The 14,629-nt window shown below is 35.0% G+C and overlaps 1 long non-coding RNA gene across 2 annotated transcripts in view; it reads left to right on the forward strand.

Annotated features, from left to right (window-relative positions):
• Window positions 1-14,381, forward strand: part of LOC111772671 (uncharacterized) — a 55,860-nt gene extending 41,479 nt beyond the window's left edge. For both annotated transcript variants that reach the window (XR_011437678.1, XR_011437679.1), the window contains exons 3-4: window positions 4,026-4,080; window positions 14,032-14,381. This is a non-coding gene — a long non-coding RNA (uncharacterized lncRNA). The remainder of the gene's footprint in view (window positions 1-4,025; window positions 4,081-14,031) is intronic.
• Window positions 14,382-14,629: the final 248 nt, after the last annotated feature.

Here is a 14,629-nt window from a genome sequence, read left to right on the forward strand (position 1 = left end):
CAACAATGAGCAATTATATTGAAAGTCTAGATTTGGGGAAATATGTAATATTATTAAAACTTTTTATGATGATCTTATCAACAAAATTGGAGTTAAACTCTTGACTTATCGTATGTTTTATTATGTCTTTGCCCAAAGGAAGGCAATTTGACTTTCTCGACGTTGCTTTCTTTTTCTCTCCTTTCAAAGCTATGATTAAGAACTAATTTATTTAGATCTGGCTGTGATTAGTTGAATGATTCTGCTCCTTGTTGTAATTAATTTTCAGACACTTTAATTGATAGTACCTGTACTATATTTAATGCATTTCAAGGTACTAGAATAAAAATGTTGCCTTTTGAAATATTCACATAGCTGACTCACTAAACAGAATACTGATTTATTCTATATCAAAATTCTGTATTTGTTTTTTATGACTATTATAGAGGAGAATACTTCAAGTCAAGTGTATGATTTATTTCAATAAATATTAGCAAAAAAGAATCAAAATCATTTCACAAAATAAAACAGCGGTCCTTGACCTGGAAGCCCAGATTGCTAAAAGATCAATGGATGAGCTCTTATGAAGACTCTGAAATTATGCACACGCACGCACATACACACTATGCATATCACATACACACACAAGCAGATTTGGGGGAATTTATTAGATAAGTACATGATTTAAAAATTTATCAGTGCCTACTCTACTTTTAAACCCTGTATGGAATCACCTTTTAAGTTTTTAAAAATACCTAGATAATCAATTTCTAAATCAGAATTCCTAAGATTTATATTTTGAGGCTCATCCAGGATTCAAACCCAGGGTGCATATTGGAGTACATGATACAACAGGAATTGTGCTAGACATATTAAATAGTTATGTCTCTTAACCCTCATAATACATTTTTAAGGTTGCATTGTCATGACCATTTTTAAGATAAAGAAACTGAGAAGTTAAGTTGAAATATATGTTCTGATTATTAACTACAGTTTTATCCATGTTCAAACATTTAAGAAGTTCATATCGTTTAAGAAATATAAGGGAAAGTTTTTTTCCCATTTTATATTTCTGAGTTTTTGTGTTATTTTTTCAATTAATATCTTCTCGATTTTTCAGTTTATTTTTTCTCCAAGAGAAATTTTTGTTATAGACAAAATACATCTACATTTAGATTCAAATGGACTGTTCTGTTTATTCTTGAATATAATATTGTTGGGAACGGTGAGCTTTTCTTTGAATTTCCTGGTCTCCTATTTCTTTCCTCTTAGGGAATACGATGTTATCAAGTCATCATTCACTGAATTGTATTAAATATCACACTTCATCCTTTTGACATTCATGATAATGATCAAGCAACCTGCTCCACCTAATATTTCATCGAAAGATATGCCATATTATAATGTTACACCAAATATTGTGTATTTTAAAGTATTTTTAAATCATTCCATTTTCTTGCTGAACATATTCTGACAGAAATGCAGGGGAGGAAGAGCATTGCAATTTAAATGTCACATTTATCCCTGGCAGTGAATTCTACATTCAGGCAGTTGTTGTCTCAGTGAGGGCTGCTGTCAGTTATCAGCAATCTGCTTGCTCACCTTCTAACTTTCAGGAAGACTGTTGTAGGTATAGGAAACTCATGGCTTAAGAATTTAAGCAATGCCAGACAGACGTTTTTTACTTACTTAATGAACCAGTGGGCAACCTCTGTACATTTTTCTTTGAAATTGGACATTTTAGTTCTAGATAACTTGCCCCACATATTAGTGAAAGGATGGAAGCTTCTATAGACAGCATATCTCTGACAATTTTTTCTTAAAAAAAATATAAATATATAAGAAAGGATGCAAATGTCTAGTCCACAATTGTTCGATGATAGCTGGTTTCCCACCGCTCTCCTACCTATCCTGGATAGGAAGATTTTAGTTTCCTGCCTCTTGGAAGTTAGGCATAGTCATCTGAGCTTTTTTGTCTAATGATGTGGATGGAGTAATATGTGTGCTTTCTAGGTGGAAGCATTTAATTTCTGGTGCTTGATGCCCACCTGTCTCATTCCACTGCTTTTCTTAACATGGAAGCATGAGTTGATTTGGAGGTACAATGCTGAGCCATAACTTAGAAGACAGTTGCCCTGGAGATCTTCCAACTTACAATTGACCTGTTGTGAAAAACAAATAAAGCTCTCTGTGTTATGTCTCTCAGATTTTGGGTTGATGGTTATTTCATCACATAGCCTATCCTAGGCTAGATTGAGTGATACTTGCCCTTCACTGCTGAACAATTCCAATGTGATACTTTGCCATCAGACTTATAATAAGGTCTTTAAAATGCCCCAAATTTTAGTTGAAAAAACACTCTCTTTTTATTGATTTTAAATTAATATATCAACATCCTCCCACTTTTTCTCCAACTTTTCCTCTCGACCTTTTGCAATACTGTATAATGTCTGTGTGTTAAATGTGAAGACACTCGAATATGTAGAATAACAGACTATGTATTTTCAATAACATGTACACACACAAAATCTATCCATGTGTAAAACGAGAAGGCATCTGTCCAATTTGCATGGCCCTTTCACTTAAGAAAGTCACTCAACAAAAAATCAGTACCGGAAATCTTGAATCCACGTCCATCTGATTCCAAACTTCTGTTCTTTTCACTAAGATCTAAACCTTTTCTCATCTAATGAAGCCTACTTCCAAAGTTGTCATTAGGATTAAGTGGGATATCATGTGCAAAGCAGCCAGCCCAGGGCCTGGCACTAAGAGCTACTCAATAAATGTTAATTTAGCTTTACAAATACTTAGGATGCCCTTAAATTTTAATCAGGTGCCCTTACATATTAAAATTATCAAACAGCAATCGTTATGGTCCTCAGCGATTAGTGTCTTTCCACAATAGATCATAGTGCTCTTTCCAGACCTTTAAAATGAAATTGCAACTTAATCCTGCATCCTTTTGTTTCAGCTTGCTAAAATCTGAACCTATGCCTGTGTTTGCATTATGAAATAACCAAAATTGTCAGTGGGCCTCGCTTACATGAGATTGTCTGTTTTCTAGCTAGAACCACTACTTTTGGCATTATGCTGATAAACCATGGGATGGTCTCGTCCCAAATTTCATTTTAATTGGCAAATATCACCATAAATAACTTTTAGAACTCACTCAAATATACACAGAGTCTGAATTTTACAACTAATTGAATTTAGATGTACACACCTTCACTTTTATCGATCTGTATTTTTGTTATTGATTTACTATTTAGAATATATTTCCAATGTCTCCTGAAAATGGCGTTTTATTTTTGTTTTTTACATTTCTGGACAAGAGGCCAATATCATAGTTTATATTGGATATTGGTTTAAGAAATATATATTTAAGGAGAATGATCAAACAAAAGTGTGGTGGGTGATATTTATTACAAAAAATAGCCAGAATTGACAGTCTTTTATCATTGGTGATATTGACAGAGGTTTCCTCTCTTAGGCTATTTGGTATAAAAAAGCCTATGAATACATCATATTAAAGGAGCATCTTCACTTGTTTTACCTTTTCAGTACTTACTCAATATTTAGCGCTGAGTTTCTACTTGCAGATTAGGCAATGTATTTATAAACACTTAGAATATTAGAATCTAAAGTGTCTTAAAGATGATTCTAGTATGCCCTTTCAGTTTACACAAATGGAACCTAAAGTTCATAAAGAGCCAAAGTGAAAACAAACTGAATTAAGCTTATAACTTCCAATCAGTCATATAACTACTTGGGCAGAGGGAGATAGATATTTCCAATCTCTGAGCAGAACTAAAAGTTACCCTCTTCTAAACTCTTCACATGAGGTCTGGACTGCAGTTTGGCCTTCTGATACCAGGTCCGACCTATGGGAAAAACCTTACATAGGTCTGGAACAAGTTGAGACATAAGTAAGTAAACCATGAGAAAGCATGAGAAAACAAACAAACACAGAAACAAACAAACTAGCTACATTGCCTTGGAAAACTCACTTAAGCAGAGTCATTCTTGGTGTTCTCCCTTCTCCACAGGTTTGTTGTGAAATCAAATGTGAAAGTATCATGGAGGATGAAGGACTTTTTAAATGTAAGTCAGTCTTGGGTTCCCAGTTGACACAAAGGAGTTTAAATATTGCAAAGTTGAACTTCTTGAATTAAGGGGCATAAGATAAGCTTCTAAGAGTATGGACTCTGATGCTAAATTGCCTGGAATTTAGTGTCAGCTGTTTGATTTACTAGGTGTAAATTGAACTTGGACACGTTACTTAATCTCTCTGTGTCTTGGATTTTTCATCTGTAAAATAGGACCATAATACATTTCAATTTATAAACTCATTGTAAAAAAATAAACAAGTTAATATGTGAAAAATAATTTGAAGAGTCTGGCATGTATTGTGGACAATGCACAATAAACATAAGCTAACACACTTATTGTTGTTTCATTAATTTTATTTTCAGGACTGCTAGGAACCTCAAGCCATTATAAGTTCCACACGTTTTCTGTCTAAAAGGCACATAAGACAATCTGTTTACATTTACTTGATACCATGGGCTTGACTTACTTCTCCTTCCACCACTGACCATCTGTGACTGACTGACTGTGTGATGGTAGCATCTTCTCATTTTAATTAGCTTTATTATCGTGTCTATGATTCAGACTCCAAATCTTGGGCCCTAGTTGGGTTCTGTTAAAATGCATCCATCAGTTTAACTTCATGAATTTTAGCTTTTGGTAATCAGGCCACATAGCCACTTTTTAATTTAATCTCCAATAATTTCTTGGTTCACCCAGTCCAAACAGCTTGGAGCAGTGTTTTTTGTGAAGAGCAGAAGACAGTGTTTCCTATGTGAAGAATGCTCTTCTCTTTCCTTGCTCTCACACTGTGTTGTTAGGGGATCTGAATGCAGATTCCAAATCAATTCCAGATTTAACTAATCTCAGTTCTATGCTGTTACTATTAGATAGTGATTTATCATTGAGCAGAAATCCATTTAATTATGTCAGTCTGATACTGTATTTTGATATATCTCTTTGTTTGACTATTAATGATACTGACAGATTATTTAATAATTAGGCACAGAATTGATTAATAAGGTTTGACTGTTAACAATTAGATTTTACTATTTAAGGCTGATGCTTATTGAAACTGTGTCTGCTCTTAGATTGATACTTTGAATGATATATGCTAATTGACTTGCATCCATCATTCCTTTTCATTTACTCACATGAACCATATTGGTAACCATTGGGTAGTCTATGGTATGCATTCAAGAGGCACTTCGGAAAACAATCTGTCCCCATATCTTTGCTTTATTGCTACAGATTGTTAAACAATTCTACATTATGGACACAAAGAATGACTTGGGATTCAAATTAAAACAAGTTTAAATAGACTGCAAAAGCTTTCCTCAGCAGACTGACTTCTACATTAAACACGCAAATTAACGCACATCATCATTCAGGTAGAAGAGCCAACAGTTTTTAGACTTGAAGCTATAATGCGTACTCTTAAAAAAGCATAAAGTTTACATAAAATATGTGAAGTTAACTGCATATCACGTCTCTTTTTTTTTTTAAAGATTTTATTTTTTCCTTTTTCTCCCCAAAGCCCCCCGGTACATAGTTGTGTATTCTTCATTGTGGGTTCCTCTAGTTGTGGCATGTGGGACGCTGCCTCAGCGTGGTCTGACGAGCAGTGCCATGTCCGCGCCCAGGATTCGAACCGACGAAACACTGGGCCGCCTGCAGCAGAGCGCGCGAACTTAACCACTCGGCCACGGGGCCAGCCCCCCATATCACGTCTCTTTAATACATCAAAGTAAGAACTTGCTTAGTCTATTATCCTTTGGTGATTATGACCAACATCCAGCAAATCATACTCAAATTGTTCTTAAAAGACAGAAAGGAATATTAACTAAACTTTAAAATATTCATTCATTCATTCATTCAACTCTTTACTAGACTCTGTTAGCCATTTATTAATTATTTCTTTTGTATTCATTCCCCTTTTCTTATCAATAGTCTATATAGTCAAGCAATTTTGTACAGTCCTCACTTCTAGGTATGGGTCCTGGTTGGCTTAAGCCAATTAATATTGACTCAGGCTGAATTTATTAATGACCACAATTCACACACCTATTAATATCTCTATATCAAATGCCACAGCACACATCTTCAGAAAGCAGAAATTTCCTGGAGATAAACAAGGGAGAGATAACAGAAATACAATAAACAAAGGAGACTACCATAATAAAAATTACTGTTAATAAATGCTGGCATTTATCATTTTGTTCTATATGAGATATCTATTGTTACACAAGGATTTGTGTAACAAATCACCCAAAACCCCAGTGGCCTAATAAGCATTGATTGCTCAGGTGTTGGGATGGTCAGCTAGGCAGCACTCCTGTTCTTTGCTTGCTTTGCTCAGATATCTGGAGTTGGCTAGCTGTTAGCTGATTAGGATGGGCTTGACTGGAATGATTGGAGTGACTCACCTCTGATCCATGCGTCTCTCATCCTCTTGCTGGGATCATTAAGTTAGTTTGGGCCTTTCCTTTTCATCGTGGTTGAGAGGGAAAGAGTGAACAAGCTCAATAACTCTTCCAATCCTCCCTTGTGTAATGTCTGCTAAAATTCAAATGGCCCAAAGCAAGCCAAATGGCTGAACTCGGGGTCAGAGACGGAGGATAGTACCAAGTTATAAGGCAAAGGGTATAAAAACAGGAAGTGTTGAAGAATTGGGACCATTATTATAATGTACAATATACTTTATTTTTACAAATGCAGCATTACCAAAAAAATTCTCCTACTATAATCACCTCAATTTTATCTTGTTTTTGTTTCTCAACCACAATCCCCTATTTCATATTTTCTACTTTCTGTTTTGTGGTTACTTCTGTGTCCTTTAATTAGGCTACTCCATGTGCACATTTTGCTCAACCTTGGGGCCACCTGAGTACATGGTATGTGGAGAGAATGATATTTGCCTTGCTTGGAATGCTTCTTCTCCTGCAGGAAAACAATAGTGTGATAGAGAAGAGAACTGTATGAATACAAGTCTGGATTGTGGATTCTTCTTTTGAAATCTTGCAACTTCCACTTAACATTTTAGAGTTTAGAAATGTGCTTACATACTTCGATCCCAAGTTGCTTCCAATGTACCATGAAAGCCTGACACTCTTCAGAGTACTAGTCGGGAGATCAAAGTTGATAGCCTATTTGAGATTTCCAGGGTTGCATCTGGCATAATGCGCGATAAATAAATGGAATTTTTTACTTAACTCTCCCTCTCTGTGTAGACAGAAAGATATAGGTTACTTTTGCTAGCAGGTGTGCAAGCATCACGCCTAAAAAGAATTTAGCTCAGTGAAAAAAGGTGTCCTACTTTTGTTCCACTTCAGAAACTATCACCAGGATATAATTATGAGCAATACTTTCCATTTAAATATCTAATTCTGCCAATGTGTTTTGATTTTTAATTGTATCTTTTACCACACGATACCAAAGTGCTTTCCTTTCTACATCTTCCAAGAAAGGTGTGGAGAGACAGGTGCATAAAAGAGTAGCCTGACTGTCTCTTCTATTTGCGAGTTGTGTCCTGCTATCTGCTTTTATGTGCACTCTGTTGCCTGTTAGGAATGCATGTACCCTCCAGCCACAAGTTCCACATGGAACTGCTAATAAGATGAACTTTGCTCTAGGATTTCTCTGTTGTGGATGAACTATTTCCTTCCCACCAAGGTCATCCTTCCCATTCCAGGTGCTAATTTGTGCTGCTCTGGATCCATTCATATTATTGATAGTGGAGTCCTTGGTACGTTTTATATTGAAATATTACTAATGTATGAACTGTAACATTAAATTTCTAATCTAATCAATCAAATGGCTTACATATGCAGTAGACGCTTGGCTACTAAAAAGATTAATTGCCATGTGCAATGAAAACTAACTCTCTATACGGTGAAATATTGCATGTCTCCCACAGAAAGATGGAAGCCTGAACACTGTGTTAAGCTAATGACTACTTCTGCCATTCAACCATATGGATTGCCTTTAAGACAAACCGAAATGAAGATTAAAGGCATGTAAAATCAACAGTCTATTAAAGCAGTTAGGGCTTTTCTCCAGATTCTACAGGAAAATTATGCAATCTGTTGCAAAACCAGGCACTTGTCTCCCAGATGGTACCCAGAATCTATCTGAACAAACACTTCTTCCCTGCTCTCTGTAACAAACAGGGCATATTTTTGATTCTCTTTGCTTGATTATGCATCCAAAGACATTTACACGAGAAGGACCTTGTAGAGTTGCTGTGGATTTGCATTGTAAAACTCTACAATGTTGTAATATACACTTCTGAGAGAAAAGCTGAAGTTAGGAAGTAAAAGATGATGCTGTTTTTCGAGATATACTATTTCCCTGATTTGTTGGTTGACTTTTTTTCTCAAAAATATTTTGCATGTGGCTGATCAGAAAGCAAGACCATGAATCTTTGACTGTTGATGATCTCTTGTTAATTAACGTGGACCTGATTGCATTTTTGGAAGCCTATTGTGAATTAAATTATTGGTGGTAGGATACAAGCTTTTAATTATTATTGAGGGAATTTGGAACACAAAGATCATGCTTATTTGAATAGATGCCTGGAAGGGTTGTAATTTCCTTCCACATGTATAGTAAACATGTTTATTTATGTATTTAGGGAATAGTGATTGTTAATCAATGCTACTGGGGAAAAAGATTAGGCTACATTACCCTCCATATCTTTTCCACCAATTTTGCCTGGGTCTCCTAGCCTTTTTCATGACTATAAACCATTCTGTCCCTCTTTGACTTGACTAACTCCTTGCACCTTAAAACTCACGTTAGACGTTCTTATTCCAGGAAGACACTTCTTGTCACTTAGAATTGAGTTATGTGCATGTTACTTGCTTCCAAGGGACCAGGAATATACCTGTCCCATGAACTTATCATAGTGTCTGCCCTCAAGAAGCTAGTCTGCAAGGGAGACAAATGCACTGTATTTAAATGGTTTATTTATCCTTCATTTCTGTAGCATTTCCCCCCCAAAAAAATTTTGGCCTATGATAACAACTTATAATTTTTTCTTGTTTGTTTACTTGATTGATTTGTTGACTACAGATCAATAAAATAATGAATGAGTAAATGAACGAATCTAGGTAAGTCATGGAAGAAACAAACAAACAAAATATATATATGGAATTCAAACATTCTTCCAATATGGAAAGAGCTTGGAAGTCATTATTCCTACCTTCACAACAAGAAAAAAAGCTGAATAAACTGAAAACCAATGACTTTTCTCAGATCCATCAAAAAACTGAGGTCACATAACAAGTCATCACCCCAAAAAACTAGAGAGACCAGGCTAATACAGAGAATACATAGCAGCTTACCTGAAGTAGAAGTCACCAGAGCCAGTACCTGGTAGGAACACTTAAATGGTGTTGCTAGAGGTTGAGTGCAGACTAGCTTGAAAGTTAAAAACTCCTGGGGGTCAGCCTAAAGGAGGCCACCACACTTTCATGGGTTTTACCTCCAGAAGCTTCATCAGGTTCTTATGATGAAAATTGTAGAAAAAAATCTCCTCAAGTGTGGCCAGGGGGAGGGTAAAAGTAACCATTTTGTTATACCCCAAAGGAAAAGTAACCATTTTGAAGTATTCCCAAGGGAAAAGCCACCGTTTTGAAATATTTCCAGAGCTTTCTCTAAAACAAAGTCTTGTCTAGCAAGGGAAAGGACACCAGCAGGGCCTTATCTGAGTTGTGGAAGCAAAATGACCCAACTCTAGCCCCTATAGCCTTCTTGTCTCATCTAAGAAGAAAAATAAGCTGAGAAGCTCTTGTGAAGGTCCTATCACGTAAACACAGGACCACTAAAAGACTGAGACCTAATTACTGGACTGTAGAACCCTCTTCCTTCCCCAAACCTTACCACTCATGAACAGGGCTCCTATATAACAAGAGTGAGTAACAGCTAAAAGAACTGCAAGTGTAGGACTCTACTTAAGAAGGAGTTTCTAGGGAAACCCAAAGACAACAGGAAACCAGAGGAAATTCCAACTTCTGACATCTATAGGTACATTAAACAGTAAACACAGCCTAACTCCTAGCCAGATAAATATAAACCCTCACACTACAGGCCTATCTACTTAATTTCCTTTTATTGGATATACCATGTACAGCTTTCAACAACAACAGAACGAATTATAAGGCATGCTGAGATAAATGCAAGTAAAACCCCAATCTGAAGAAGGCATCAGAATCAGATTCAGATATGGGAGAGATTTTTGGAATTACTAGACGAGGAACTTAAAATAACTATGATTAATATGCCAAGATATCTAACGAAAAATGTCAACAATATATAAGAAATGATGGGTAATGTAACCAAAGATATTGAAACCATAAGAAAATATCAAAATAGAAAATATTTACAAAGGAAATGCTAAATACAATAAAACTTCCCAAACTGAAAAGCATAATAGAAAAAAAAAAAAGAAAGAAAAGATAAAGGGCAGTGTATCCAAGAATCATGGGACAATTTAAAAGGTGTAAGGCGTGCATAATAGGAATATCAGAAAGTCAAGAAAGAATGGATCAGAAGAAATGTTTGAAGTAATAATGGCTGAAGATTTTACATAATCAATGAGAGAAACCAAACCACAAATCCCGGAATTTCACAGAACACCAAGCAGTAGAAATAAGAAAAAAATCTACCTGTAGGCATATCATATTAAAACTAAAGAAAACCAAAGACAAAAAGAAAGTCTGGAAAGAAGCCAGTGGAGGAAATACCTCGTCTAGAGGAACAAGAAAAAGAATCATATCAGATTTCTCATTAGAAACCATGCATGTAAGAAGAGAATGGAGTGAAACATTAAAGACTGAAAAAACGCCAAAACACCAACTTCATATCCAGTAAGATTATCTTTCAGAAGTGGAGAAATAAAATCCATAATTTTGTATCTAGTGAAATTGTCCTTCAAAAGTGAAGGAGAAATAAAGACTGTCATACACAAATACAAACTGGAGCAATTTGTCACAAGTAGAGAACTTTCTTGCTAGAAATATTAAAAGGAGTTCTTCAGAGAGAAGGAAATTCTGAGAAATTGGAAACTCATATCTATATAAAAAAAGGAAGAGTGTCAGAAATGGAATGAATGAAGGTAAAATAAAATCTCTACACTTCTTATTCCTATATGATGCAATAAATAACTGCTATTCAAAGTAGAAACAGTAACAATGTATTGAGGATAGGGATAAACAAAATTAATGGCAACAGTGTTATAAGGGATGGGAGGGAAGAATTGAGAATACTCTTTTATACGTTATCTACACTACCTGTTAAGTGGTAGAGTGCTATATGAAAGTAGACTTTGATTAGCTTTAAACATATATTACGAACACAAGGGCAACTGCTGTTTTAAAAGGTATAACTCATATGCTAAGAGAGGAGAAAAAATTGGAATCAAATAAAAGGCTCATTTTAAACCAGAGAAATCAAAAAAAGGGGGAAGATTTAAAAAAGAAGAAAAGACGTGCAATGAATAGAGAACACTTACAAACATGACAGATACTAATGCAACTCTACTAATAATTACTTTAAATGTGAATAGTCTAAATACACCAATTAAAAGACAGGGACTGTCAGAGTAGATAGAAAACAGCACCCAAGTATTCATTGTCTGCAAAATACTCACTTTAAATGTAAAGACACAGAGGGGTTAAAAGTAAGAGGATAAACTCTGATTCATTGCTGGTTGGAATGTGCAATGACAGCCATTCTAGTGACACTTTGGCAGTTTATTATAAAACTAAACATACTCTTACCCTACAGTCCAATCCAACAATTGCGCTCCTTGTCATTTAGCCAAATGAATTGAAAACTTATGTCCACACAAAACCTTACATATGAATGTTTATGGTAGTTTTATTTATAATTGCTCAAAGCTGGAAGCTACCAAGATGCTCTTCAAAAAGTCGATAAATAGGCAAACTGGTATGTTCAGACAATGGAATATTATTCAGCTCTTGAAAGAAAAGAGCAATCAAGCCATGAAAAGACATGCAGGAAACTTAATAATGCATATTTCTTGGTGAAAAAAGCCAGGCTGAAAAGGCTGCATATGATATTATTACAACTAGATGACATTCTGAAAAAGGCAAAACTATAGAGAGAGTACAGAGCTCAGTGGTTGCCAAGGATTCAGGGGTGGGGAAGGGGTGAATAGGTGGAGCACAGAGGACTTTTAAGCTAGTGAAAACGATTCTGTACAAAATTTTAATGGTCCTTGAACCTAAAACTGCTCTAAAATTGAAGTTCTTTAAAAAAATCTTAATGGTGAATACATGTCATTTGTTAAAATCCTTAGAAACGCACAACACAAAAAGTGAATCTTAACATAAATAACAGACTATAATAAGAAGAAGAATGTATCAATATTGGTTCATTAATTGTAACAAGTATACCGCACTAATGCAAGATGCTACTATGAGGGGAAGCTGTGTGTAGGAGTGGAGAGTGCGTCTGGGGTTGGATAGGTGGAACTCTTAGTATTATCCATTTAATTATTCTGTAAATCTAACACTGTGCTAAAAAATAGTCTATTAATTATTAAAACAATACATCCAAAATGTTGACACTCAAATTGCATAGCAGTTACAAATAAAAAAGGCTTTTAGTCACAATTTTGCCCTTCTACCTCTCTTAATCCTCCCTCAGACAAATGAATTCTCTACAGAATTGTTGAATCAGCAATTATAGTGAGAAATTAATGTTTTTATGCCATATTTAAAAGGTGATGGGGTTTCATTGAAAGGAGAAATATATCAATGCTTAAAAATTATGGTGATATATTTTTCTTAAAAATATTGAAAGAAAATGTCTTTCATATGGAATTTAATGTCATTGAATAAATGATTTTCTGTATTACTTCAATTCATATATATATATAATGAAAGTATACTTATCTATGTTAGAGCCATTTTTTTCAGAGACTTGTGTAATACATTGAGCTATATGAATGTCTACATTCATCTTCACTGAACAGAGAGTTGAAGGCAAAGTTTGCTTTAAATGTCCTGTGAAGAAGAATGGATTTTAGTATATGAGCAACAACTAAGCCATCAGAAATTTTTTAATATGAAATTTACATGACAAACAGTTCACTTTGGATGACTGACCCTAAGAACGCCACAAGTTGTGGCCTCTCTGATGAAGGGAGAAGGACCTGGCCTGGTGGCAGAACATCCCATTAGAAATCTATTTGCAGTTAATCAGTTGAGAGATAATGGTTTAATTAGAATAGATGACAGTAGAGATGAAGAAAATTAAGGGATGTATCTCTAAGACATTTGAAGTCAATGAAATGGATTTTTGGATAGCGATTGCATATCTTTCACTTGGGTAGATTTGGTGATTTTGCATTCAGTTAACTAGATGAATTCTCTAGATGATTTTGTGTTTGGAATGGCATTGGTCAGTGATGCACAAATTTTGACCGGGTACTCTTGAGAAACATTATTTCTCCTCTACCCATGGACCTATAGTTTAAATTTCAGTAGCCAATGGAATTAAACATGTTCAGTTTTTGAAAATCCGTCTGATAGAACAATTTAGAATTCAAGAACTTAAGACTTAATAGGGTAAATAATATTAGAAAACGAAGTTCTGCGAGAAGCCATTAAAGAACTTTTAAATATGATTTTATGGTTATTTAGTTTCATATTGCTTTTCTTTTGCGTTAGTAAAAATATCTGACATTTTATGCATCTTAATGCATAGGATCTAGTATCCTCAATCTAAAGTCTGTTTATTATACTTATGTAATAAAAGCTCTTGAGATTTGACCATAGATGAAATTTTTTGTTAATATCATATCTTGCATGTCATCTAGAGACTTATTTCAGAACTGATTTCAAGCATAACCCCATTTCCTTAATATTTTATAGTAGTTTTGTGGAAGGATCATAATAGCTTTGTTTCTTTGTTTTGTTTTTTCTTTCTTTTTAATAGTGTAGAGGTCTCTTCAAAGAGAAAGATACTCTGCAATGTACCAGATTTACATAAACAATTGCAAATCTCTTGTGATGGAGGCAACCATTTCATGTTATCTAAGAAGTCATCAAAGTTAGAACGCCGTGATTCCTGAATCTCTAAGCTGACTTTGTGTCTTTACTGTGGTCTACTTCAAATATCCAGACTGGCTTGGAAGAACGGAACTCTTTAATCAAGATTTTACGTCTGGGGATACACGTGAAACACATGTGTTTAAGTTCTCTTCAATTCTTCTTACATAATGGCTCATCCTTTAAGCTGAGTTGTTTCTTTGGATTGGACTTTAGAATTAAATAAGTATCCAACAATTTTTCTGTAAATGTTTGGCAAGCTTCATCCTCAAAAGCCAGAGAGCAAATATTGCAGTCCTTGCAGGCCATATGGTCTCTGCTACAACCACTCAACTCTGCCTTTTAGAAGGAAAACAGCAATAGATGATATGATAAAACTTCATTTACAAAAACACTTGGTTTGGCACAACTTGGCCCACAAGCCTTAGTTTTCTGACCCCTCATTGAGTGGCATGTACATTATATAAAGCAGTCACGTGCCACAT

This window comes from Equus caballus, chromosome 3 (assembly GCF_041296265.1).
Source record: "Equus caballus isolate H_3958 breed thoroughbred chromosome 3, TB-T2T, whole genome shotgun sequence".
In the NCBI taxonomy this organism is placed as follows: Eukaryota; Metazoa; Chordata; class Mammalia; order Perissodactyla; family Equidae; genus Equus; species Equus caballus.